This window comes from Drosophila hydei, unplaced genomic scaffold, assembly GCF_003285905.1.
Source record: "Drosophila hydei strain 15085-1641.00,03,60 unplaced genomic scaffold, DhydRS2 tig00000149-arrow-pilon, whole genome shotgun sequence".
NCBI classification, from domain to species: Eukaryota; Metazoa; Arthropoda; class Insecta; order Diptera; family Drosophilidae; genus Drosophila; species Drosophila hydei.
The window spans coordinates 1,730,335-1,756,504 of NW_022045678.1; the positions used below are offsets into that span (position 1 = coordinate 1,730,335).

At 34.2% G+C, this 26,170-nt stretch overlaps 1 protein-coding gene across 2 annotated transcripts in view; it reads left to right on the plus strand.

The window, feature by feature from the left end:
• The first annotated feature begins 16,701 nt into the window (after window positions 1-16,701).
• The window catches only part of LOC111602279 (cyclin-dependent kinase-like 1), a 28,889-nt gene continuing 19,420 nt past the window's right edge, over window positions 16,702-26,170 (plus strand). The window contains exon 1 of one of the 2 annotated variants that reach the window (XM_023319281.2): window positions 16,702-16,821. The gene's annotated coding sequence lies outside the window, so the exon portion shown is untranslated. Of the gene's footprint in view, window positions 16,822-24,767; window positions 24,803-26,170 lie in introns of those variants that run through there. The other variant, XM_030223241.1, reaches the window with a different exon arrangement.

Genomic DNA, 26,170 nt, shown 5'->3' on the forward strand with positions numbered 1-26,170 from the left:
ACACATAGATAATTTTATGGAGTCAAGTCTGGGTTGGCTGAAAAATATGCTAAATTTTGAAGAAATTTCCCAGGTTGCAAACACTTTCAGAATGAGCTAAGCGTGGAGCGAAATAAAAAACAAATATGACAGCATGCAGAACAAATTTTTTGACGAGTAGATTATTCAAACATAAATTCCTGACTTCATCTAAACAAATATTTCAGACACATATGTATAAATATATAAAAACCATGCTGTGAGCTATAAAAACCAGGCATTCTTTTGTCAAGGGGAATTAAGAGTTGGCTATATAAAAAATATAAGAAAATTCCTAACTTTTTGGTAATATTAAAGGATGTACATTGTGCGGCTACAGATGAAAATTTTATTTTAAATATTTAGTTTACATATATATACATAGTTACATATATATATATATATATATATATATATATATATATAGGTAAAGGTTTGTCATAGGTACGTTCTTATAGGCATCAATTAACCTTATAGCTAATAGCTAAAATAAATAATCAATCGAAATAAATGTAAGATTAGAAAAAAGTAGATATAAGCAACGAAGAATACACGAAATCAGCTTTCTGTAGAAATACCTTCAGTATAAACTTTGTTTGAAAATAAACCATAAAAACTTCAAAAACTCAATAAAATTTCGGTATATTGGAGAGCCGAGAGGAACCAACACTAGTCTAAACACACACTCAAACCACTGCAATACTGGAACAATAAAGATACTTCCCAGTTTGTATGCTCAATATAAGCAGCTTTCTGAGCCACTTAATGGTAAATTTGTGAACGTAAGAATTATAAATACAGCTACCGATATTATAGTTTTAGTATAAGCATTCAGATAAAAAAAGTCGGAACTAAAAGAAACAGAGGGGCACAGGGCTATATAATCTGTGCCACATTTATACCCGAAATACATTGAAAACAAGTAGAGTGCGAGTTTATGCTTGATTTTTAGTTTCAACTGTTTACAGGGTTCAGGGTATCTTCTAGTCGGGCAATCTCAACGAAAGTACTCTTAATACTCTCTCACTGTTACACTCTTACTCTTACTTTTAGTTGAGTTTCTAAAAAATTAATGAATTTTTATTATTTCATGACTGCGCATTCATCAAATTGCATTTTTTATCCGTAGCAAAGCATTTCTATAGAAAATAATAAACGTCAGCTGAGCGTGAAGCTAATTTTACTTAACTCGCAGCACAATGAAAAGAACAATATGATGGCAAATGTACTTTCTTCAAACTCTCACATATTCATACGCACACTTGGATGTTTGTACGATGGAAATGCAATGCAAACATTTGAGTGCAGCTGCAGCCACATAATAAATCCGTTGGATGTCGCGAAAAAGAATGGGTTTTCATTCGATTTTCTCGCGTGGCTGGCACTCATCAGTCGCTGCCCAATCACAGTTGCAGTCATACTACAGAGCGGGGACAATCATTTGTTATTTGATTTGGCCAACAGCAGGCGCTGCCAGCCAGCCAGCCAGTCACTCAGGCAGCCCAGCAAGCAGACAGACAGACAGAAGACGGACGTTCCAATTTGCCAAGCGATTGCCGGTTATCGCTGACGTTGGCCCGGGGACAGTTTAACATCCGATCCCACAAACCCAATCCCAATCGCAAGCCCAACCCAGCACAACCCAGCTCAGCTCAGCCCTCTGCAGCATTACAATTCAGGCGACGTATTGTCAATTTTGGAAGCGCAATTTTACTGCTCTGTCACTTGAGGACCCCATCACTTGACCCCCTCATTCAGAGCAGGCTGTAGATAAACAAAAGCTGTTCTCTGCTGGACACTCGTGACTTCGATGGGTCAAATGTGCCTGATGAGGTGTTGATGCGAGTGGTCAACTTAGTCCAGGAGTAAAACCAAGCAGCAAACTGTGCTGATTCAATAAAAACAGAATGAAGCAGGTAAATACCAGAGTATCAAGCATGTTCTTAATTCCACATTCGAATTCATTTTGCAAATGAAAGCAGGATTAAGAACCTCGAAACGTCGACCCTATCGTTGGCAAATGGGCTGCACATTAAGAAGAGAAAAGTTGCTGAGAGTTTAAGTTGTAGGCAGGCTTGAACGAAAATTAAATTAATTAAGATGAAGCTGAAAATTTAAAATTTAATAAATAATAAATTATTTATAGAATTAAAAACTATTATTTTGTCATAAGTTAAATTAATTAAATAAATGAATTTTCGAATCTGAACATTTTTAATATATGTGACAATATTTATTATAATAATTTATATATTTTATCTAACAATAACTTTTATCAAATATACAATATTATAATTATCTTTAAGTTTTAATATGTAATACAATAATTGTTAGAACTATTTAATAGTTAACAAAATAAGTTTTTTATTTTTAAAGGTTAGGTAACATAAATCTATTGACTGAATATAAGCGATAATTTGGATAATCGAAATAGGAACGAAATATATGACTAAAGCTATAAGTGCAATATATATAACAAAGTTTTCCCAACTCCATCAGACAATAAAGTCATCAAAAGAAATAATATATTACCAAAGAATAACATAAAAAGAAAAGATATTAAAATTGAAAATAGGCAAATGTTGACTTTTCTCCAATTCTCCGTGGCTCGCTGCATAGTTTCAGTGTCTCTCAAAAATTTTTGTCATCATTTTTTTTCTCATTTACCACCGATTTGTTATATAAAAATCATTCGCATTACTTAGTTGCACTCTTTACTTTATGTTAGGACTGTCCAGGCACAAGGAAACTTTTTGTCTCATTCAAAAATCGGCAAAAAGAATAAGAAATTCATGTATATATATTTCATGCACGCAATGTCTAAGTAGAAAACTTTTCTAATTAAAATTAAATAGAAACTTCGCTTGCTGTGAAGTTTTGATTACTATTTGCATTGGTCTTTTACATTCTATTCACACAGTTTCTCATTTTTCCTGCCCGTATTCGAAGGTGTAGCAGCTACGCTAAAAAACGTAGAAAAGGAAAGAAAGAAAGTTGACCCAAAACTTAAACAGGGCCAAGTGGGTGACAAGCTCGAAGGTCAATTGGCTGCCTGCTCGAAAGTAAAAGTTTCATGGCTGGCAATTGAGTCAGTTCCGCTTTTCAAGTGTCAAAGTTTAGAAAGTGTTAGAAAAAATCGTGGCTTATTTATAAATGCTTCAAATAGACAATTATCTATCAATTAGGGCACAAAATTAATTAGCTTAAGATAGAGAGCAACAATTGTATGCTTTGTTGGATATAAACAAGCTTGAACTGGCTATCTTATTGATATGATCTAATAATATAATAAATATTATATAATAATATAAATAACATATTTTACCAGAGAAGAGCTGATTGTGCAAACTCAATAAGTGCGATAGGACTAGGGCAATGCTTTTGAATTCTGTAGAACAATAAAAAGGTTTATCATGAATCTGAAAATCTCAATATATTTATATATGATTAGGCAACAAGTAAATAATTTAAGTCAGCTATCGATAACATTAACTATCGCTATAATATAGAATAACAACTGTATACAATAATATTATTTTACACACTCGTAAACGTCGAAAATTCTAAATGACGATCTCAAATATTCCCCTAATAACAGCAGTTTACAACATAATAGAACTTATCTGTAATTTAGCATTAGATCTTCCCCAATACTGATAAAATATATACAGGTTTTCCAGTCCAGTCCAGATTAATACCATTTTAGCGAATCTTCGATATTATACCAATTTGCGATATATATCTTATATTTCAATAGCAACAATAAATGTAAATATCCACAGCCAAATGAATAAAATAATAATAAAAGCTTCCACAATATATAATATATAGTGACAAAAAAGTGCCAAAAAAATTTTTGAAATATAAGGCATTAAAAATAATTTGGAGACCTACAACAGATCCACTTGATGTTGGGCATTTGAATAATGAATGTTAATTTGCATTTAATTTAATAAGAGCAGGAGACAGTCATAACTGCGTTCACTTGACTTCCGCTTGAGCTTAAGACACTTGCCAAACCATTAGCCGTGTCCCAGCCCTCTCGCCCCCCGTTGGGCAGTTCACTCATTGAGGGTGCTATGCATAAATTTAGCAGAGCAGTAGAGTGGGAGAAAGAGAGACGAAGAAAGAGAAAGAACGAGACACAGATAGAGCGAGAGAGATTGTTGCGCCTACAATTTACATAATTTATTAACGAGAGTTTGAGCGTCAGCTTCCGTTGGGCAAACCAAGGGCCGACGCCGCCCCTGGGCCGCAGGATCAGGATGAAAGACGTGGGCCCAGTCAGCTGGGTGTGAGCAGTGCTCATGCATAATTAAACACGTAATTAACCATTATTAACAACGTCTGATTTCTGTAAGATCTGGTTGGCTGTTACCTAATGAGTTTCGGAGAGTGATTCGACTGGCAAAAGTTTTTCTGGCCCAGCTTCAAGTTTGGGGGCAATCAGAGCGGACGCGCACGCTTTTGCCATTTGATTTGTGTCCAAACTGTAGCCCTGAGTTACAGTTACAGCTATAGTTATACAGTTACAGTTACAGCTACAGTTACAGTTACAGTTACCGTTACAGTTGTTAATGAACATTAATTAATTAAACTCATCTGCGAGCGTTGGCTACGTGTCGAGCAGGTGGAACTTTTACGCTCGGACAGCTTACAGCCCAATTATATCAGCTTTGAGAGCCTCTCGTGGCATTGTTATTGTTGTTTGGGCTGTGCTTGTAGCGAGTGTTGTCTCTGCGGTCTCGAGCTGTCCACAAACTGAAGTGACGCATCCTTTTTGACTTTTATAAAAGGGTTGTTATGCCCTTCCACAGGGTGTCTGAACTTTATTGATATACTATTATTCAAGTTTATTATTGTGAAATTATTGTGAATTATTATGAACTTAAGCTTAAAAATATAATATGAAGTGTCGAACTTTCTTGAACATAAGCTATTAACTGTAAAGCTAAAGGTTTACTAAAACTAATTTGAATATAAATTCTACATCTAAATCAAATATTATTATTATGATAGCTAAATAGCTAAATGACTGTATTATAATAATGTAGACCACATATTGTATTAATTTCCAGGCAGTTTGGTTTTCCCTTTTAGAGCCCAGCCACAATGATAAGCTGGCCGCCTCTTAAAAGTTATACGATTAATGATATCATACCATATATATCCAGTTAAAACAAATGCTCCCACAAAAAAAAACCAATAAAAACTCTATATAAATTTTCATTCATATCATTCTGTTTTGTTTCTCGGCCAAATGTGTCCATTAGATGACCCATAAAAATCAAAATAATAACCAGTTGAGCGAATTTGACTAATGGCGCAATGAATGTGAACAACATGTGTAAAAATGATGACAATAAGTTCTATGAGAATTTATGCAAATTTTTCTGTTTTGCGTAAAATTAACAAAACAATTTTGAATTGAATTGTTTTTGTTTTTGTCTCTGGTTGCAAATGTTGTTTGGTTTAGTTCATTATGGGCTTGATGGCCGTGAGCGGAAACTAATTTGGGCATGATAAAAGCCATTTGGCTGGCCATTAATTAAACCAACTTACTAATGTCAACTGCTAAACAAATGCGACAATTTCATGAAGCGTAATTAAATGCACATTAAACGCAATGCAATTCTGATTGTTTGGCACAAATTAATTCAAGCTTTTATTACGAAAATGGTTCAGGGAATTTAAGAACTAAACGGAAAGCTTGTTTGCATAACTTAACATTTTACGCGGATATAAATTCTATATATAAATTATATATATACATCTTACACTATTTTTCTCACGCGGACTTTCACAGCTTCCTTGTCGCTGCAAGCCATCGGCATTTTCCAACAACCACCCACTGCGGCGCAGTCGGGCTCATAACTTTCACAATTAGCTGACAGAAAAGTTGGCAGCAGCTTGGAAAATTTCTTGTGTGAATCGCGGGTGCAAATGTTAATTTCCCAGCAAATAAATTTTACAAACACCTTCTATAAATATGTTTAACAATATTAAAAAGTGTTACTATGAGAGAACTATGAGAGAAACAACATAAAAGTGCACTAAAACTGCTGGAATGTGAAAGTAAGCGTATTTTAAATTTAATTTCATTATCTATAAGACATGCATTCATTTTAGTTACTAGCTAAAGTAGGTTTAAATATAAGAAAGAAATACAAATGGACAGCAGAAATGTGAACTTGCTTGTTTATACTCAATAGTTAAATGAGCACTTGAGGCAACTGTTTCTTAAGCTGCATTCATAGAATTCTTAGCTCTTCGATATATTTTTGGAGCCCCTCCTGAATCTTGTCTTCAATTTTTGACAATTTAAAGTTTTGCTCAATGTACCTGATGTAATTTTTTAAGTGTTGCGAAAGCTTTTTTATGCGAGCATGCTGGCTATTCAAGTTAAATGTTATATAAGATAATGAAATACTTTGTTGGCAGCTACTGATCATGCAGCTCAAGTACCTCAACCGTCTGCAAGCATAAGTAATCTAACTGTCTGCTAGACGTGCAAGGCTAGCAGTTTCATACCCACCAGTGGAGCTGACTCAGACTCTTTCAGGGAGTCATACCTTCAGCCCTCAAGTAACATTGAATTCTCATTTTCGACATTAATCTAATATATATATATATAAATTATACAAATTACTCTTATTGACAACGTAGTACTGTTTGCTACTGCAAAGTCCAATTTGAAATGGTTTTCTGCACCATCTTCCTTCTGCCTTCTGTCAATATAAATATATAAAGTAATTATGATATCAATCGAATCATGCATCAACTTCAACGATTAAGTCTCTCATTTAAATTGCTAAGCATTCCACGGAATCAGTTTAAAGTGAGCAATTATGAGCAATTATGCAAAAAATAGTTTATTGACATTCAATGATATGTTTAGCACACCAGGCAATGCACCTTTTGACAACTATTGCTTTCCATTCATGACTCTTGGTCTGTTTAAATAGCATCTCAATTATTTTTACGTATAACATCGATAGAGAAGACAAATACAAAGTTTTCAACTCAGAGTTCAAAAGCCGCTTGAACAGAGAGAGCAGATTTTAACTCAGACTGACAAACTCTTTTCCCTTGCTCCAATTACATAAAATAAACTTTTTAAGTTAGAAAAAATACTTCGGTTTTAAGACATTTACAATACAGTTGTACATCGATATTGAAACTTTAGCAATTTCATTTGTAAGTTTTTAACCTTGGATCTGTTTCTGCCTGCTGGCCTCTCCTGGTTTGAAACCTGGCCAAGCAGCTGCTTGTCATGCAAAAAGCAATAACCAGCTGCCAAGCGGTAAATGCGAAATAGGCTCATAAATTCTGTTCAAATTTATAATTTCACACCTACAGCCATATAACAAGCTGAAGAAAGCAGAACACAACGGGAGGAGCAGGAGGAAAAACACAAAATGAAAAAATGGGCAAACTATTTGCCAATGTGCATGGCTCGGCATGTCAGTGGCAGAAAATGACAAATGTTCGCTAGACAGGAAAAGCCGGAAAATTGTGTGTGGATAGCCCAACAGCCAGAAGAGTAGGAGGAGGCCGTGGCAGGAGTAGGGGCCTGACGAGCCCTGCAGCCCTAATGACAGCGAGCATTGCATGTTAGCCTAGTGTTAATCATAAATGGCCTCTTAGAGCGGGGCTTGCACAGCATAATAACCCAGGGCTCAAGCTCCAGCCGAATGCCAAGCTAAATTCCCACTGAATTCTTTCACCAATTTATGCGACCATCTCATATTGGTCTAATTAAAAGATGCCAATGTCGCCAGAAAATGCAGCTACCAAATTTATACGCTCAATGGGAATGACGCCAAAAAGTAGTAAGAGAAAGTGTGAAGAACGATAAAAAATTCAGCGACAAAAATGGCAATTACCTTCCCTGTGAAATGTCGCGAGTGCAAAGCGTTTTAAATAAAATGTGACAGCCATTCGACCCGCTCGAGCTAGGCGGCTTGCCGGCTTGGCGGCTTGGCTAATGGAAAGATTGTGAGCGCTTGATTTATGGCACAGCACGATGACACAAAGGCATGCAATGCGATTCCAAACGGTACAGGTATATATACACATACATATATATTGACATATATATAGGAAGCTTCTTAGGCGTACGAAGTGTTGGCATTATTTATGCGACCTTGTTCAGCTCTCAAAACACAATTGGAGAAGGTATGAAAATCTGCATATATAAAATATTTTCAATAAAAACAAAAATAATAATTTTAATTTATACGAAAAAGTATTCAAATCAGATAAAAATTTTAATTTATACGAAAAAGTATTCAAATCAGATCCTTTTTATAAGTTATGTCCTACATTCACCTAATATTGAAGTGATTTTGAATCTGTTGAATCTTAAGTATTCTTGCAGTTCTTGATCAGTATTCATTTCGCATACTGATCAATGATCAAATACTGACATTACTAATCTCGTCTACTTTTCTCATTTCTATATTAAATCAATTTTTATACAGTCTGATATAGGTACAGGCAGATGCATACGACTAAAAATGATTTTCTAAACGGATTAGCTACGACTCAAATTTGCTCAAGATATCTAATATGCTGTCTTTTTATGAGTTGTGAAGTCTATGTCAATGGATAAGGATAAGATTTCGAGTCTCAGAATAATATGTATGTTTGTGTTATCTTCGGTAAACTTTAGAGCAATTTGTGCGTACAATCTTATTAATAAGTTAACCAAGCCCAAGAGCACAACTAAGATCATTAAAATTAAATATTATTTAGCGCTATATTTTCGCTATATTTTCATTATATTTTTCCCATGTTCTCTCAATCACCCTTCCCTTTACTTGAATTGTGCTTACACCCAGTAGAAGCACAATCACGATTAGTGAAAATGAATAACTTTGTGCGATCTGCAAGTTATCGACTATCACTAGATGAATAGTTTTCAATTCATTGTTTATGTATATGATCCTATTGTTAAACAAGTTTTCTTTAAGTTAATATAACTGCCAGAGGAACGCATTCCTATCTTCTGTATATCTGTTAAAACTGAATTAAGATAATATGCAGCCCAAAAAAATTGAAGCTATATATTTTATTTGCATTTTATAATTAATTTATTCAATTGCTCGTTGGCTTGAATTTTACTTTAGTCTCTGGGAATGCATATTTCTTATACGCCGCAGCATAAGTAGGCAGTTTAAATATTCATGCGAGGCCATCGATCAGCCGCTGCTCAACCAAAGGCTGCAGCACATACGCGAACTAATCAAGTTGAAGTCTTTCCGCAGAGCAACTACAGCAATAAAGCATGAAATTTCGCTGACTACGAATAGGACTGCAAACTTGGATTCGGCTACAGATTCTGGCTGCAACTCTGACTCGGAGTCGAACGTGTACTCGGACTCTATTGCATGGCACTTAATCAAATTGTCTGGCTGCTTCTTGATGCCTCTCGTTTTTGGCATTGCATTTTATATACTAGCCTTTTCTATTTTTATTTTTATTTTCTTCTTCTTCTTTATGTGCTCTTTAATGCAATTAGTGGCTTGGAATTTTATTTCTCATTTGGCGTCATTTTTCATTTTCTTTGGCAGCGCGTTGGACGCGATAAGCGGCCAGGGCTTACTTATAAACGGGTCCGCTAGCTGCACTTCCTCTTTGAAGCTGTAAAGAATGATATCAGATGCTGTTCTATTCATTAACAGCATTAAACAATTTTCTATTTATTCTTGTGGCGAAGTAGTTGAGTAAACAATAAAATATTAATTATACGAATGGCATTCTTGGGTATTGCTACATTGGTTTCGTGGGATTTCTGGTAAATAATTTTTGAAATCTAAATTAAAATTATTAATATGTTTAAAAACGATTAATTTGATTTAGGAACTATTGTAATTTAAGTACAGTTAGCTCTATAGATTTATTTTATTGGTAACAGACTTTCAGGTAGATTTCATACAATAATCTTAATACCCATTGATCATGTTAAGAAAACGTTCATAGTTTGAAAAAAAATCGTTAAATTATTGAACATACATTTCCAATACTACAATACATAAAATATATATATATATATATAAATATAAATATATTTATATAAATATAGATATACATATATATAACCTCAGATAAGCAATCAGTATGATGATTGCACTTATTGTTCCAGCTTTGATTCTCATTCGACATTCCTGTCTCGCCTGTGCATCTGTCTACAAAAGTGAATCGCTTACTGAACAAACAATGTTCAGCATTGAAACTGTAGACATAGGCAACTATAATTATTTTCCACTTTGGCGTATGATTTCATTATTATTATTGTTATTTGCAAAAGCTTTTGCATATTTACCGCTGCGCCTCTTTATGAAAATACCACAAAATTCCATTAATTTATTTGCGGTTGCATGAAATGAAAGCATCTCCTCCATAGCAACAAAATGAACTGTGTGAAATTGTGTTTGGGGGGAGGAAAGCAAACCAAACCAAAAGCCAAACCGAAAAAGTCGAACGCTGTTAGCTGCTCTTTACAACTAATAATTTAATATTTTATGCATGACCTGCAAAATAAACAGAAACAGAAAATTGGTAACGGCACAAAAGGAAAACATTTGCCCATTTATAAGCGTATTGTCTCTTCAGGGAAAAGTGTTTTGGGGAGCCAAGTATATGCAAAGCATAAAAAATGGGCGGCGCGTAACTTTTGTGCGAAAGTTTTTCAACGAAAAGGAAACTGAGCAGAAAAGTTAATATTAACGCTGAGCGACGCATTTTGCCTTAATTTTCAGCACCCTCCCCCAAGACAGCGCCCTTTGCTCCTCCTCCTACAACCCATCCCCCATCCCCCAGCCCCCAGCTCCCAGTTGTTTTTCGGCCATTTTGACGCCAAACACGTAGCCTCTTGTTCTTGGTTTGCCCTTTGCTTTGTTGGCCAAAATCTTGTTAGGGTTCCGCTTTCTCTCAGCGCTTTACATTTGCATGAACTCTTCAAAATCGTTTATTCCAGTGCTTTTTTCTTCTTCTTCTACTACTACTTCTTCTTCCTCTTGTGTTCATTCTTCCTTATTTTTTATGGAAATTTTTGTTGTGCAAATTTTGAATGCTGCTTTCGTAGCATACAAAGCAATCGGCACCCGCTAAACAATAAAAGGATTCAAGGATTCGCAAAAACTCCTTGCGAACAATTAGATGAGTTTGCCAAAGGTGAACAACACAATTCAAATCGTGTTTTTATCGCTCTTCCCTCGTATTTTTCTATACTTTTATTTGTAGTTCACATTGGGAAGGTATGTGTTTACTTATGCATTCCAGAAATGTAAAGGTCAAAGAGTCTTACAGCCCATAAATATAATTTGCATGTCGTTAATATGTACAGTGAGCACTCGATTATTTCAACTAACATAAGCTTAATGTGTGATAATATATTCTTATGGATATACTTATATATATATATACTTATATATATATACATATATATATATATACTCATATATATACTTTCTTAAGTGAAGGTTCATTGAAAACCTAACATGCAAAATATTATAAGAGAAAGCTTAACACTAATTTTTAGACAAAAGAAAACATTTTATTTCTAAATTGTTCAAATCATCACAAAATGTTTTACAATAAGTAATAAAATTAATATAAATTCTAATTTATATAGATATAACTTGAATATTTTGCAATATTATTGGAAATGTTCAAATTTGAACTTTAAATGTATTTTTTTAAAGATAATTGAAAAATAAAGAAAAAATTAAGTTAACTTAAACAATTTGAATATATTATATAAAAAAAAATTAAAATTAAAAAAAAAATTATAAAATCTTACTTTATTTTAAGATTATTCCGAAAGAATTAAAATTTTTTTTTTTATTTAGTCACTTTAGTCCCATAAAGAAACAGCATTTCATAATAATTAGTAATATAAATTAATATTTATAATAAAATTGATAAATACTTACCTCAAGAAAATATACGAATAGTAAAATAAAATCTTAAAATATTTATATACATTAAATATAAGACATATTAAAATGTTAAGCCGAAAGCATTATCCCATTATATTTAAGGTTCTTTAAAAAAATATATATGAATTTTTTTTTCGAACATATCAATTGATTTTTCTTTAAATACATTTAGTTTCTGATTTTATTTTGTCTTTATAAAAATAATCAGTCTAATTTTCTTAAGCTTCAGCTTTGACTCAATTCCTTTCAGTCTAAGGCATCAGCCTTGCTAATATATTTTCTCACACGAAAATCTTAACTAAATTCTAAATGACATTTGCAGAGTGAACAACTTTGCACTTGAGACACCGAAATTCCTTGAACCCAAAAATAAAACTTGGTTATTTAAGAGAAAATGTTAAAGCTCTAATAGACGATATGCAAAGTTCATGGACAAAGTTTGTCAAGTTACACAACATTTTTTGTGTGGGCGCTGGAAATATTTGCAGCTAATTGGACGCTGCCGACAAAATAAGGGAGACAATTCAAAAAATGTTTGTCAGAGCGATTGATTTTCAGTTCAAAAGAATAACTAAAGAGTAAAAAACAGCACAAGGCAATGAGTCTTCATTAAATATGGTGAAATTAACGAAAGGATGCAGGCTGCAACGCAAAAAGAGAAGCGAAGCCAGCAAATGAGAAATGTAAATGATGAAATAATGAAAAAGCCTCAACAGAAACCAAACAAAGCCCGCAGGCGGAGAGGCATTAAAACAAAAAGTAGTTGAGCATAAAAACAAAGTGCTGCATCAAGTATGTGAGGCAACGTCTCTGTTTTGTGCTGTGCACATATGTATATGTGTCTGTGTGAAGGAGTGTGTATGTGCATATTTAATTATTCATACGCCCTGTCTGCCCGCAAAGTGCAGAAATGCATGAAGACGCAGAAGTGTACGAAGACAACGCCACTGACACAAGGCGAAGGCAAAACTTTTTCCCTGCAAGGCTTCAATTTGTTGTAAACAAGACATTGCAGGCCCAGCTTGTGGGCGTGGCAGGTAAGCTGCACTCGACTGGCAGAATGTGGCACAAATATGAAATTTCTGGGCGTAATAAAATTAACTTTTTGGCCATGCCATGTGTCAACAAATAATTGAAAATCAAATTGCCAAAATAAATTCTGATTGTGGTTAAAGTCTTGGTATGTCACAAAATGTAAAAAAAAAAAATAAAAATAAATATATCAGTTGAATACTGAATAAATGAAATAAGCAAATCTTTACAGCTTTTTGACCATAATATTGACATATGATATTTTCAAATTGAATAGCAATAGAAGAAGAGTTACACTTTGACTGAGCTCCTATTGAAGATAGTCTGGATAAATCATGAAAGTACTTTCCAGATATTTAAGCTTTAATTTTGTTGCTAAATATATAAGTGAAGTAATTTGTTCTTAAATAAATGACCTTTTACACATATGTATATGGATACAGCTGTTTTAAAAGATACAATTTTTTAGATGTGTATATATATGATAGCTTATGGCATCAGAAATACTTTAAAGGTAAAGCTGTTACGAACGCTCTTTCAGAGCTCTTAATTACATCTGGCCTTTCGCATTCTGCAGACTTCAGCTGCAGCTAATTGTAGCTTGGAGCTTTTAACAGTTTCATAATGCTTAATGCATTCGTAGTGCATTCTTAAGCTGCTTGCGGATCCTGCACAGTTTTATAAATAAGTTTTAAATTTATTTTGAAAATCTCTTAAGTATTCCCCTTGACAGCAATCTTGCATTTGGCTGTCAGCGCGCGAATGTCTTTCAAGTATCAAGCATCAACACGTTTATCAAGGCGTCGCCGCTGACTATTTGTTGCCCCCCGTTGTCTAGTTTATCAGCATCCCAGTTGCCCCTCATCTCCTATCTGAAACCCCTCGAATTTTTATGTCCTTCACACATCATTCAGCAACAAATTGCTGCGGGCGTTTCAAGGCGATGCCATTGCACACATTGCTGGACTGCTTTAGAGAAATCTATTTGGGAGACTTTAGTGAAGAAAAACTGAGCAAGAAGAGGAGAAAGGAATGTCATCTGCCAACAGCTAAGCATATCCCGTCGGCTGACCGGGGTTCGTGTCCAGGCTGCGTGTCCATTTGAGGCAGCACGTGCCTCGAGCATTGTACGTTTTATTATCATGAGCTGCGGCAACTTTTTATTATCTTTCTGGTCTTGTGTGTGTGTGTATGCGTGGGTGTGTTCTCTTCTGTTTGGCTATAGCTTTAACACTTTTCGACGCTTTCTATTTTCTGCCGTAAATATGACTTAATGGACTTTAAAGTAGACGACACGCAGGCCACGCTTAGCGCCTGTTTAACGACCTGCCCAACATTCACTTGACCCACGTCAAGTTTTTTCGCATTATCGTAAAAATCATCTTTCAATATCCATGTGTGTGTGCGATTGTGTGCTTATGTAGCGAGTGTCGTAAAAGTGGACGGCTCTTAGCACAAATTGCAACACGTTTTGAAAAGTGCAACGAGCTAACAAAACGAGCGGCCTGCACTGCGTGTCCTGGATAAGTTACAGCAGATACTCGAGCCACACACGAGAGCGTGTTTAGTTTTTATATCCTCTGCTGTGCTGGCCGTAATAAAAATCGTGTAAATTGCTCAAATAAGTAGATAACTCGAGTTAATATCTTAAAGCAAATTACCTTTGGCTTAATCAACTTTCCAAGAAACTAACAGCAAATTGCAAACTTTAGAAGGGAGTCAGCTCAGTATTTATTTTAATTATGTATTATGTAAATTCAAAAAAATAATTGAACAGGCAAAATTCTTTCTAAGAGCTTAGTATGGACAGCTTAGGAAGCCAGCAAAGTTTTGATAACCACAAAGACAAAGCAAGACAAGTGAGGCGAAAAGGGGGTAGACTAAGAGAGGAGCACGGCACAAGAGAGCTAGAGAAAAGCGAGATTAAACGAAGTCTTATTATATTATAGATTTATATTAGACTGCCAGCTATTACTAGCCCCATCTGCGGTAAAGCTTATGCAGCTTGTATTCGCTTACTAATTGGACATGCACAGGATTTGCAGTAGTATATAAGCTGAGTTTACAGATTTTAATACAAACAACTGTACACAGGCTACATTCAAGATGCCAGCCTAAACACTTATTCGTTCACTTTGCCACTTTACAAAATAATACTAATTCAGAAATACTTTTAAACTATTTTTTATATAAACTAAATTATTAATCAATCATCAACAATCAACACAAATAAAAATGATTTATCAGATTTCATAACTCTAAGGATTCAAAATGTCACCTCCGAGCCGCAGCCAGCGAACCCTGCAATTAATATGATAAATGCAAAGGGCAATCCAGAGGAAAAATTGTAAACACGTGTTCAATGACTGGAAGTAGTCTTAAGAATCTCATATTACCAATATATGACTAAGATTTTTAGCAATAACAAATTATAATACTCTAATCAGGAATGCCCTACTTGAAGATACCACGAACTCCACACAATATTATACAAAACTAACAAACATCACATTTAATTCAACTCACGCTCTTACGTTATTCAACCTACGCTTTAATAATGATAACATATAATCGAATGAGTCATAATGAGTTGTATACAGGAATATGCATTTCAATTTTCAAGTCTTTTGCGTGTCTTTTATGAGATCGACAAACGGGAATGGATAGATCGAATTAGTTTGTTGTGCTAATCAAGAATATTTTATGAGGCCTGCCACGCCTAGTTTTTCCTGATAAATACATTTTCACACAAACCATTATAACCAGAATTTACATTTCGATTCGTGAACTCATCAAATGTGAAGATGATCGTTGTTTAGAGCTCTTAACGAATCTACTTGCTATGTACATTTCGAATCAAAAGCAAGTTTATATAACTTATAAATTATTAAATTATATTTATTTACAATATAATATAAATTACTATTATTTATATAAAATCTAATTCTGGGACACTAAATTAAATATGTACTGAAAATATATATATAGAAGTGAAGCATAATGTGAAAATATTATTATGCAGCACAACTGGTGCTAATATACATCTAATATCAATATTTAATTTATAAAATTTTAATTTAAAAAATTTATTAATGCTTCCATTCTTTCATATTTTTGTTATGTAACATTTCACCTTTTCAACTTTTTCTATTCCAAACCTAAAAAAAAACAAATTGTCATTTGATTCAATTTTAGATTAGGAATATTTCACTTGTTACGGCTTAAATATTTTACTGTTACTGCGGCTCTTCATTCGAATTAACTCATATTTACAGTTAAATCGAAGTCAACATTCTTATACAGCTTCCTTTCGAAGCTACACTTGACCGTCTTTGGCATTGTTGATTCAAGGTACATTATGTTTATAGATATTTTTTGTTCTCTTTTGGGTTTTGGCATGCGTAGAGCTAAAAATAAATTGCAAAACAAAATTCAATTACTAAATGCAAATCTGAGGCCCCGTCGCCAGCACTTCACACGCCCAAGCCATGCAGCCCTCACTCGACATACATATACGTCTATATATATATATATATTTGTGTCAAAATGCCTCAGCCGAAAAGCATTTGCCATTTACTTACCATATTTTATTTTCTATTCCATTTATGGGACGGCCAAGTGTGTGGGGCGCGTCGCCAGTTTATTTATGTATTTATATTTATTTCTTGAGCGCTTCGCAAAATTATTGAAAACAGTTCGAGAGGCCTTTGTGCGAGCACTTGCCAAAACTTGGCTAACACTGGCGGAAATTTGTTTTGGCTTTTGGGAACAGGAAAAACAACAGCTCAAAAGTTGCCAAGTTTGTCGCACGCTGATAGTGAAATGGGTAAGTCTATATTCAAAATCAACTATTCCCGAATTGGTTTAATTGCTTAATATTACCCCAGCGTATTAAAGCACACCACGCAGACAATACATATTTAATAGCTCTTCAAGCTCGAACCTTCACCACAGACCACAACATGTAAAAACTAATAGACGAACATTAATAAATTATGCATAATAAACTTTCGCATTGTTTATGCAAAAGGAATACATTGAAAATTGTGCGCAACAGTTTTGTAAAAAAAATATATATAGAAATATGTGCAAATTTAAATAATTAAAATGAATTAAATCAAGAATATATTTACATGTGTTAGGGTTAAATATAATAGCAGGAGGCAAGGCAATGCTTTTCAGATATACATATAGATACTCTCTGATTTATAACTCATCAATATTCGAGACGAATAATTTCTATCTATAGCGTGAAACTGTAAATCATAGTTAGCTTAAAAGTTCAAGCATGTTGATAAGACCGAATGATCTTTATCTACTGTTTCTCTCATGTTTCCATACTCGATCGATTTTTTATGCTTATCATGGTCGTAAATTATCCAAAGCTCTCTCATGGTTCACAGTATGATAGTAACATAGAGTATCATACTGTGAACCATGAGAGAGCTTTGGATAATTTACGACCATGATAAGCATAAAAAATCGATCGAGTATAGAAACATGAGAGAAACAGTCATGACAAACCATAGCAAACGAAATATTTTATATTTAATGGAAAAGAAATGTTTGCAAAAGAATTATGCCAAGTAGATATAAAACTTGAAAAATCATATATAAATATATATTTATGAAAGTCATGAGCTCAAATTGAAAAAGAATCATAAATTCATAGGATAAATATTTACATCACTTCTTAATAAAACTCGCTGTTAATTAGATACTATTTTCAGCTATAACTATCTGCAGCCCGCTTCTATGTGCTGCGTTTTTATCAAATTTTCATACTCATATCACACTCACACTAAGTTTTTTGACTTCTGTCTCTCCCTCTCTCCCCTTGTATATCTCTCTCTCTCTCTCTGCTCCCTCTGCAATTTCTGGCTTTGCCATGTTGACCGCATATAAACAACTTCAGCGCCAACTCCGACGCCAGTAACAAACAACAACCAACATTTAACAAACACCAGAGCTGCTTAAAACTTTTGCTAGCCAGTTAAAAAATAAATACGAAACAAAATAAAAAAAAATACCACTAACAAAATAAAATGGTAAAACAAAACAAAAGCGTAGCTAGTTTGAGTTTCAGTTTTTCCGACAGTAGCTGGCCTCAATGCGCATTTCAATTGCTTTGCTGAAGTGTGGAGGGTTTTTCTTTTTATTTTATTTTCTATTTTTTCGGTTTTTTTATTTTGTATTTTTCATTTCAAAAGTTAATCAAGTGCTAAATTAACTAAATTGCACTAAGTTGCTGGCACAAATTGCATGCAGTCTGTTTGCAATTTTAATGCGGTGGCGTATGCGCAATTTGTCGAGCATATATCAAGTATACGTCACGTGCAGCGTTGCCGAAATGGATTTAAAGCCCACTTTTCGCAGCGATTTTTCCAATAATAAAGCTTATGCTATTCAACTTTAGTGATTAATAAGATTTAGTGTGCCATAAATATATTAGCATAGGTTTTTTTTAAATATATTTGACTTTGTATTAATTATTGTTCTAATATATTTCGTTTTCCTGAGCAGCTGTTTTTAATAAATGTTAGTTTGGCATATTTGGATTTAAATATTATTCATTTTGATGCATTAAATAGTTTCTAGTTTTTTTTTCTGTTTAAATATATTAGGAAATCAGAATTTTTTTATTGAAATTAAATATTTGTATTCATAATGAGGGAGGGAAACTATAATGTTTATAATACATATTAGAAATAAATATTATTTCATTTATTCTATACAATTATTCACTTTAAAATAAATTAAAATTGTCAATAATAAGAACTATAGTATGCTCTTTCAATATATATATTTAATATATAATATTATGAATGTTACATAAAAACCGTAAAATTAAAGCCTTCCTTTAATTTCATTATAAATACATGGCCTTGCATATTGTATCTTATTTAATTTTGTTCTACTACTTTGTGGCTTCATTTTCCACAAGTCTGGCACAGTTCTCTGTGTGGGCGTGCAAAGAGTTCAAGCGAGAGAAATTCTATATTCAAATATATATGGGTTTTGGTATTCGAACGCTTTTGAAATCTCGAGGAAAGAAGTTGTAATATGTCACGTGCTAGACGGAAGTTTGACTAATATATAAAAGAGCAAACACGAAAGATTAGAAATTCATTTCTTTTACATATATAGGCTGAGCATATAATAATAATTTACTTTTAGGAAGATAAAATTTACTTTTTAGCTTTCTTCCAGGTTTCATTTCAAAACTAAATCCAAGCCAAGATGATAAAACGCCATAGGAATGCTAGCGTAACTCAGAAATTTTACAAATACATAATGGAATCGTATTACAACAATGGACGTCATTATTCGCTTAAAAAAGTGTTCGTCAAAAAAGAATTAAAATTATTAAACAATATTGACAATTAAAAAATAAAATGAATGAATTATTATCTAGTAATAATAAATAACAATATTATTTGATATTTACTTACTGGTAAAAAGCTCTAATTGTTTTCAATACATTCATTTAAAAAACTAATTTTCTTACTTGACATTTTAATAGAAACGAATTTAGGAGAAAAAAAAACAGAATATGATATATTTATATCACGCCCAATCACCGAACAAGTACATTAATAAATAATTCAGATGTTTTTCTTGGCACTTCGCCCACTCTACGTGGCTCATCAATTCGCCACCTTCGAAATCAACGAGCCGCATAAGGAAAACAGCAATTGTCATAATTATACGCCCGACCAACTGCGAATGACCAACAATAACAACAACGACTACAACAACAACAGCAACAACAACAACAATCCTACATAATGGAGCACTAAACGAACCGAGGCTTAGACAGCCCTCCAGATTTCCTTCGTTCTTTATTTCTGTTTTTTTTTTTTGACGCCCACCTCGCCAAAGTTGTTTACATTATTAGCTGCTTTTACGCTTGCCTGGCAGAGATTTGGCGAGGGGTTGGAAACGCCCCAGCAACAACTGCTTACAACTTGATGCGAACAGCTTACGAGCATCCAGATGCTGTGCGCGCAGTTAAGAATGGCTAAACTCCTTGGGGTGTCCCTGATCTTAGGGAATTTTTATAATTTTTTGCTACTTTTATTTGGCTTAGTGCGTGCTAATTGTGGCATCATGATAATGTTTCATTAGACGCGAAATGGGCAAAACTTTTGCTAAGCATTCTTCTGGCCAGAACATACTTTAAACACTTGGCACAAAAGTGCAAGTAATACGTGTAGTTAGCTGCCGCACACACAGCCACAGCCACAGCCACAGCCAGAGCCAGAGCTACAGCTTCAGCTTCAACTTTCAACTTCGGCTACTGCCTCCCACCCTGACGACTGTGACACATTTTAATAAAAACCTGTAAAATTTTATGCGACATCAGAGCGCACAGGCAGCCGCATAAAAATGAAGGTAGCGCGAAAATTGTTAGAGGATACGTATTGCCGATAGAGCTGGAGCAAAGTGCAAGGTTCGCCTTCATGCACAGCTACAAAAAACTGGGTTGAAAAATAATTTGTTGAGTTTGACTTAGAATTGACAGCGACACAGGTGAATCAATCTGGATTTAATTGTAAAACATTTAAATAAAGTACATAAGTGATGCAATTAGCAAATAGGCAAAAAAGAACATCCGGCTTATGCTTTTATTTTACCTTTTTTTAATGATACAAATTAATTATTTGTTTACTTTTTTTAGTGATTTTTACAATAAATAAATTAATGACAATAAACTTGTTTTTCCTATAAATATTGTATCGAAAATAATAAGACATATATATTGAATGCCTCTCACAACATTTTTATTCAATAGAAACAATATTCATAGATTCAATTTAAGCTTGTTTCTATTGTGCTAATTATATATATATATATATATATATATATATATAATAAATATATAAATAAAAAATTTAAAATAATATACATTATAAGCTGGCCTAGTATTATGATATTAACTTTTTGCTTAATCCCTTATAGAATGATAAGCTGATTTAATAAAGCTTTGTCACTCTGTAGCTCTGTCTATGAGAACTCATCCCTCTCGCCAGCTACAACAATTCAATAATTCAAGCTAATGATCTAAATCTTTTTAATTATAACTTGGAACATAGAGAACTTAAAGTTGTACATAGCGGGTGTATCCGACCATCAAATTTTCGCTGTCAACTTACAACCTGTGTCTAGTTGCACAACATCAATAAAAATAAGTAATAGGGACGATAATTTTCTGCTATTTTGTTTTTATTATTATTCAGTTTACATCTGCAACTATTGTTTATGACTGAATTGATGATGGTTAAAGTTGTGAATAAGTTTCTACTTAATCTTATCTCATTACAATAACCATATGTATATATATATATAGATATGTATATATTCAATATTAGATCGATCTTAAGGCAACGTCCAATGGGCCAAGAAGTTTTAGTATTTTCTAAAAGGTCGACAGCAAAGTTGGCTGCAAAAATGTTAATGGCTATACCCGAGAGCTGTTGGCCAGTAGCATTCAGTAAGTAATGTGATATACGTGTATATATATGATGCATTTCCATTATTGATGATTTTATAAAAATCTTAAAATTAACTTACAAATTATTCGATAATTACTCTTTATAACGGAGCACATTAAGTTGAGGTGAAAAATCTACTCAGCGTAGGATTCAGCTCATGACAATTGATTGCAATGAAAAATAAAGTTTATATGATAATGCAGCATAAGTCAATGATACATTTAAGCTCTTAAGTACTTAAAATAGTTCACACTCCTTTCTCTCAGTGCAGATAGTTCACATATAAAAAGCAACAACAAGTGCAACTCATGGCGCACTTCGTAAGCAATTTTTGCTGTGCATTGAGCTGCAAATAAAACGCCACGCTGCACATAAATGTCACTAAATGTGCTAGAAATATAAACACACAGTCTTACACACACACACACACATATGCACAGCTACACACATATATACCTACAGAAAAACAGGTGTCACATTGTTGTCACTGGCTGTTGCTCTGTTTTTATGTCATTTTAACATTTCCTAATGTGTGTGGCATGTTATGGAGCCAAAACCACAATATAACAGCTGCAACAACAGCATCTACAAATTGTAGACAAAAGTTTTGTGCAAAAAGATTGAGACATATTCCCAGTTATGACCATGACAGATATTCAGCAAACACTACAAAGCACTCACATCGGCTCTGAACTAAGTTTTTTGGTTTATGTCCTGAGTAGTTTTTAGCTGCAAAACTAAACAAGCATAGAAAAATAATACTTTATTATTTGCAATTCAATTTTAATGGATGTCTTTTAAAATTTGAATACTTTTGCAGGCCAAAGACTATGAAATGAGTGAAAATGACAAACTTATGAATACGTCTGCATAGACTAACATGAAAATAACCAGTGCGATGTTATCTGATATTGATTTTCGAGGGAATATTTATTTGAAGGAAAAGGCATACTTCTTAATATATTTCGGTGCTATCAAACACTTAATCAGTACGCAACTGTTTTATGTAGTAGCTTACACTGCAGCTCTAAGTAGTCAGTATATAAGAAAGCTAAACATATAATGGCATTGACCTAGTAGTAACACTGAGAAAATATCAATAGTTCAAATTATGCCTTGAGCTTAGCGTTAGAATTTGAGGCACCTACTCTAATATGGCTTATGAGATCGTAAAAACCTGCTGCTCTATAATTAAATATGTCAAGTATTATAAATAAAACTAAAATTGTCGCTATGTTGTTTTTTCTCATGTCTTTGCTCGTGTCTTTACCCCATGGATCTGACAACCCTGTTTGAGCCACACTCGATGTTAGACTTTAATAATCTAAATTATACAGCACTGCTACTACTGTCACTAACCCTGATGTTAATGTCGATAAGGTAGTCATTGTTATTCTTTTGCTTACTAATTTTGTTGCACTAAGAAATCAAGATTTAATAATTTGAGTCTTCTTTGTCTTCTATTTGCTCTAAATACCATTCAGGCTACCCGATTTATTAATAACTTACTTTGATTTTTTAAATAAAAATTATAAAAAAATTGTAAATATTTTTTCTTTTTGGTTCTTTCCAACTTTTATTACGATTGATGGATTGAGTGCATAAATTTGTTGACATTTGCGAGTAAACAATCAATCAATCAAAAATCAAACTTCCAATCTATTTTGGCCATGTAGTCTTGATATTCATAAGATAATCATAAGTATATATATTTGCATATCCATATATTTAAACGTTCCCTGCTGATGTCTGCATCACAAATCTAATAGCTTAGCTCTAATTAGCTGACTGAAAGTTTTTCTGAATCGTTAACGTAACTTCACAGTATTAATAATAAGAAAAGACTTAACTTAATTTTGTATGAATTCTAAAAGAAATATTTGAATAAAGAGCAGCCTGCGTAGCCTTCAAATTTCTAATCAACAAATCAAACGAAATGAATGGAATATGGAGAAAGCCTGTCACAATACAACGAGTTCTCAATTAGCCCAATAAATAATGAAAGAGGTTTTCGACAACTCAATTTGGTTCGTTTTCTTAGCCAATGCAGAAAGGGGCAACAAGTGGGCGGAGCGGCAAATTCAGTTGCCACGTTGCAACAAAATCCAATTTCAAACAATAAGAATCGAAAAAGAGAAAGGGAAGACTGAGTGTGTGTGTGTGTGAGTGTGTGTGTGCATACACACTTAATGCAATTTAAGTCAAATTTAATCAATGCATAGCATAAGCGGGCCACCAAAGAACTCAACGAACCAACTTTCAGCATGTTCGAGCCAATTGAGCTGCAGACATGAAGCAGGACAAGCAGGAATACGGTTAGAAGAGAGAAGAGAGTATAGAGAGAGGGAGAGAGGGAGAGAGAGCAGGCTGTGCAGTCAATAGAGTAAAAGTTATGCTCGACTGCCTGCCTAACTGTGAGGCTGTATGCCAATGAGTGGAGTTTCGCTTTAGTTGCAGTTGCACTTGCAGTTGTAGTTGTAGTTGTAGCTCTAGCTGTATTGTTGCTGCGGCAGTAATCAAAAGTAGTTTGGGGCACAGTCAACTGAACGAAGAGAATAACAGCGGCACTGTGGTGTGGCATTAAGCAATTTGTAAAACTAAAAAGCGAAGCACAGTTCTGGTTTAGCCACTGCTCCGGCTGAGGCTGTTGAAACTTTTGTGCAAATACTCCTACAAAATGCGGCATATGCGCACAAAATTATTTGCCAAAAATTTCGCAGAGGGGCAGAAGTTGCGCCTAAAGTTACGTCAATGCTAACAAAATTTCGAAACTGAAGAGCTTAATTGAGATTGAATCGATGGTGGCCAAACGCTTGCACATAGAATTCAACAATGCACGAACGAGCTGAACAGCAAAATTTTTTTTGCCCCACCCACTGCAGACATCTAGAATAATTAAATTGCTTTACCATATGGAAAAGTTCAGATTTATAGCATGCGATGTATTCTCGAATTGTGAAGTGTTAAAGAAGCGTCTAAGGCTAAATGTCGAGCTAAATGTCATAAATATCCACACTCAAGACTCAGTCAGCTTTGTCTTTTGTATGTTAAGTTAAGCTTTAAATTGCATCAGAATATGCCAGGCCAAAACTGTGTTTTGTTGTTAGTATTTGCTGAACTAAAAATTGGAAAATTTATCATAAAATGTAGGTAACCAAGATTATAAAAATAAAAACTCTATATATGAATGCACAAATAAGAAAGACAAACTCAGCTGCAACGTAGACCATAAAATTGAAAATTCTCTCTGCAGAATAACTCAGACTATGAAGTTATAGAAGACAGACCATTGTCAGATTTGCCCCGCCCCAGGTAGATATGCTCCAATATTAATAAACACAAAATGCTTTTGCACTCACATAGAGAGATGCATGGGGAGCATGGCCATGAGCAGAACATTCCACAAAGCCAATACAAAACGTTGACTTCATCCACTTTATGCTATGAAAATCAAAACTCAAATAAAGTGAGCTTTTAGGTTAACAATTAACTATATTGAGCCAGGACTTAACTTGCCAAGCTCATTAAACTGAAGCGAACAATAGTTCAAGTTGCATAGTTGCACTTAAATTCAAGCAGCCCATGGGCTGAGCTTGCCTTGTACATTGAATGCGAATCAGCGCCAGCTTTTGTTTATGGGCGGAAATTACATGGCTATCAAAACATAAGCGCCAGTTGAATGCTGTTGCGCCCGGCTCTATGCCAACGCCAATGCCTATGCAATTGTCTGCAATGTATCCTTCCATCCCTTGAGCCCTCATCCATTTTCCTAAATGCCACAGGCAGCCAGACGTATGCACGCTGCCGTCGGGCCGGCCTACAGGGCGTATGCAGCATTTTGCATTAATTGTCTCGGTCAGCAGCCAGAGAGCAGGCGAGTCAGTGCCAGAGTCAAGTGTGTGCTATGACTTACACGCATACTTCGCAGAATGTCGTCCCTGGCCTACCGAAACTGTTAACTGTAAACGTTGTTTAACTATCACATTAGCAGCTGCAGTTGAGGTGTGTCCGACATATGTAAGTCATATTTTGAGACCGCCTGAAAGGTTACTGTGAGATATTATTATTAGATTATTAATGATAATGGATTTTGTTGCCATTAATATTATTATTAATGTTACAATTAATATACTTAAAATCAATAGAAAAACCTCAAAAATACTCCATTTAAGTTATGATACACACCCTACAGACATAAAAGGGTTAAGGATTACAGTGGAGGCTAAAATAGTGAGTTTGGTGGAAAGTTTTTTGCTTCAATTGTTATTGGTAAATGTCGCTGTTGCCTAGCAACAACATTAACGCTTTACTTTAGCTACCAAAAAAGCTGCACGACTTTATTACCAATAATGTAAAGAAAGCTTAAAGCTCCATATACCCAATGCCAAGACAATCTCGGGTTGTTAACAAAAGTTTGGCAAGCTTTCAAAGCTACTGCCAGGGCTTGCACCGTCAATTTGGTGGCAAACAAATGCAAATCATCTCAACAATAATGAAACTTTCTGTGGGCGCAGGCAGCAAGTCAAACACATTCCAATAATTTATATACAATATTTACTGCGCTATCAATGCCATTATCAGCAAGCATAACTTAAGGTATGCACAGACACACACACACCTATGCCAAGACAACAAAAAGTTATTAACATAAATTCTTAGACCAACATCGCGCATCGAGTT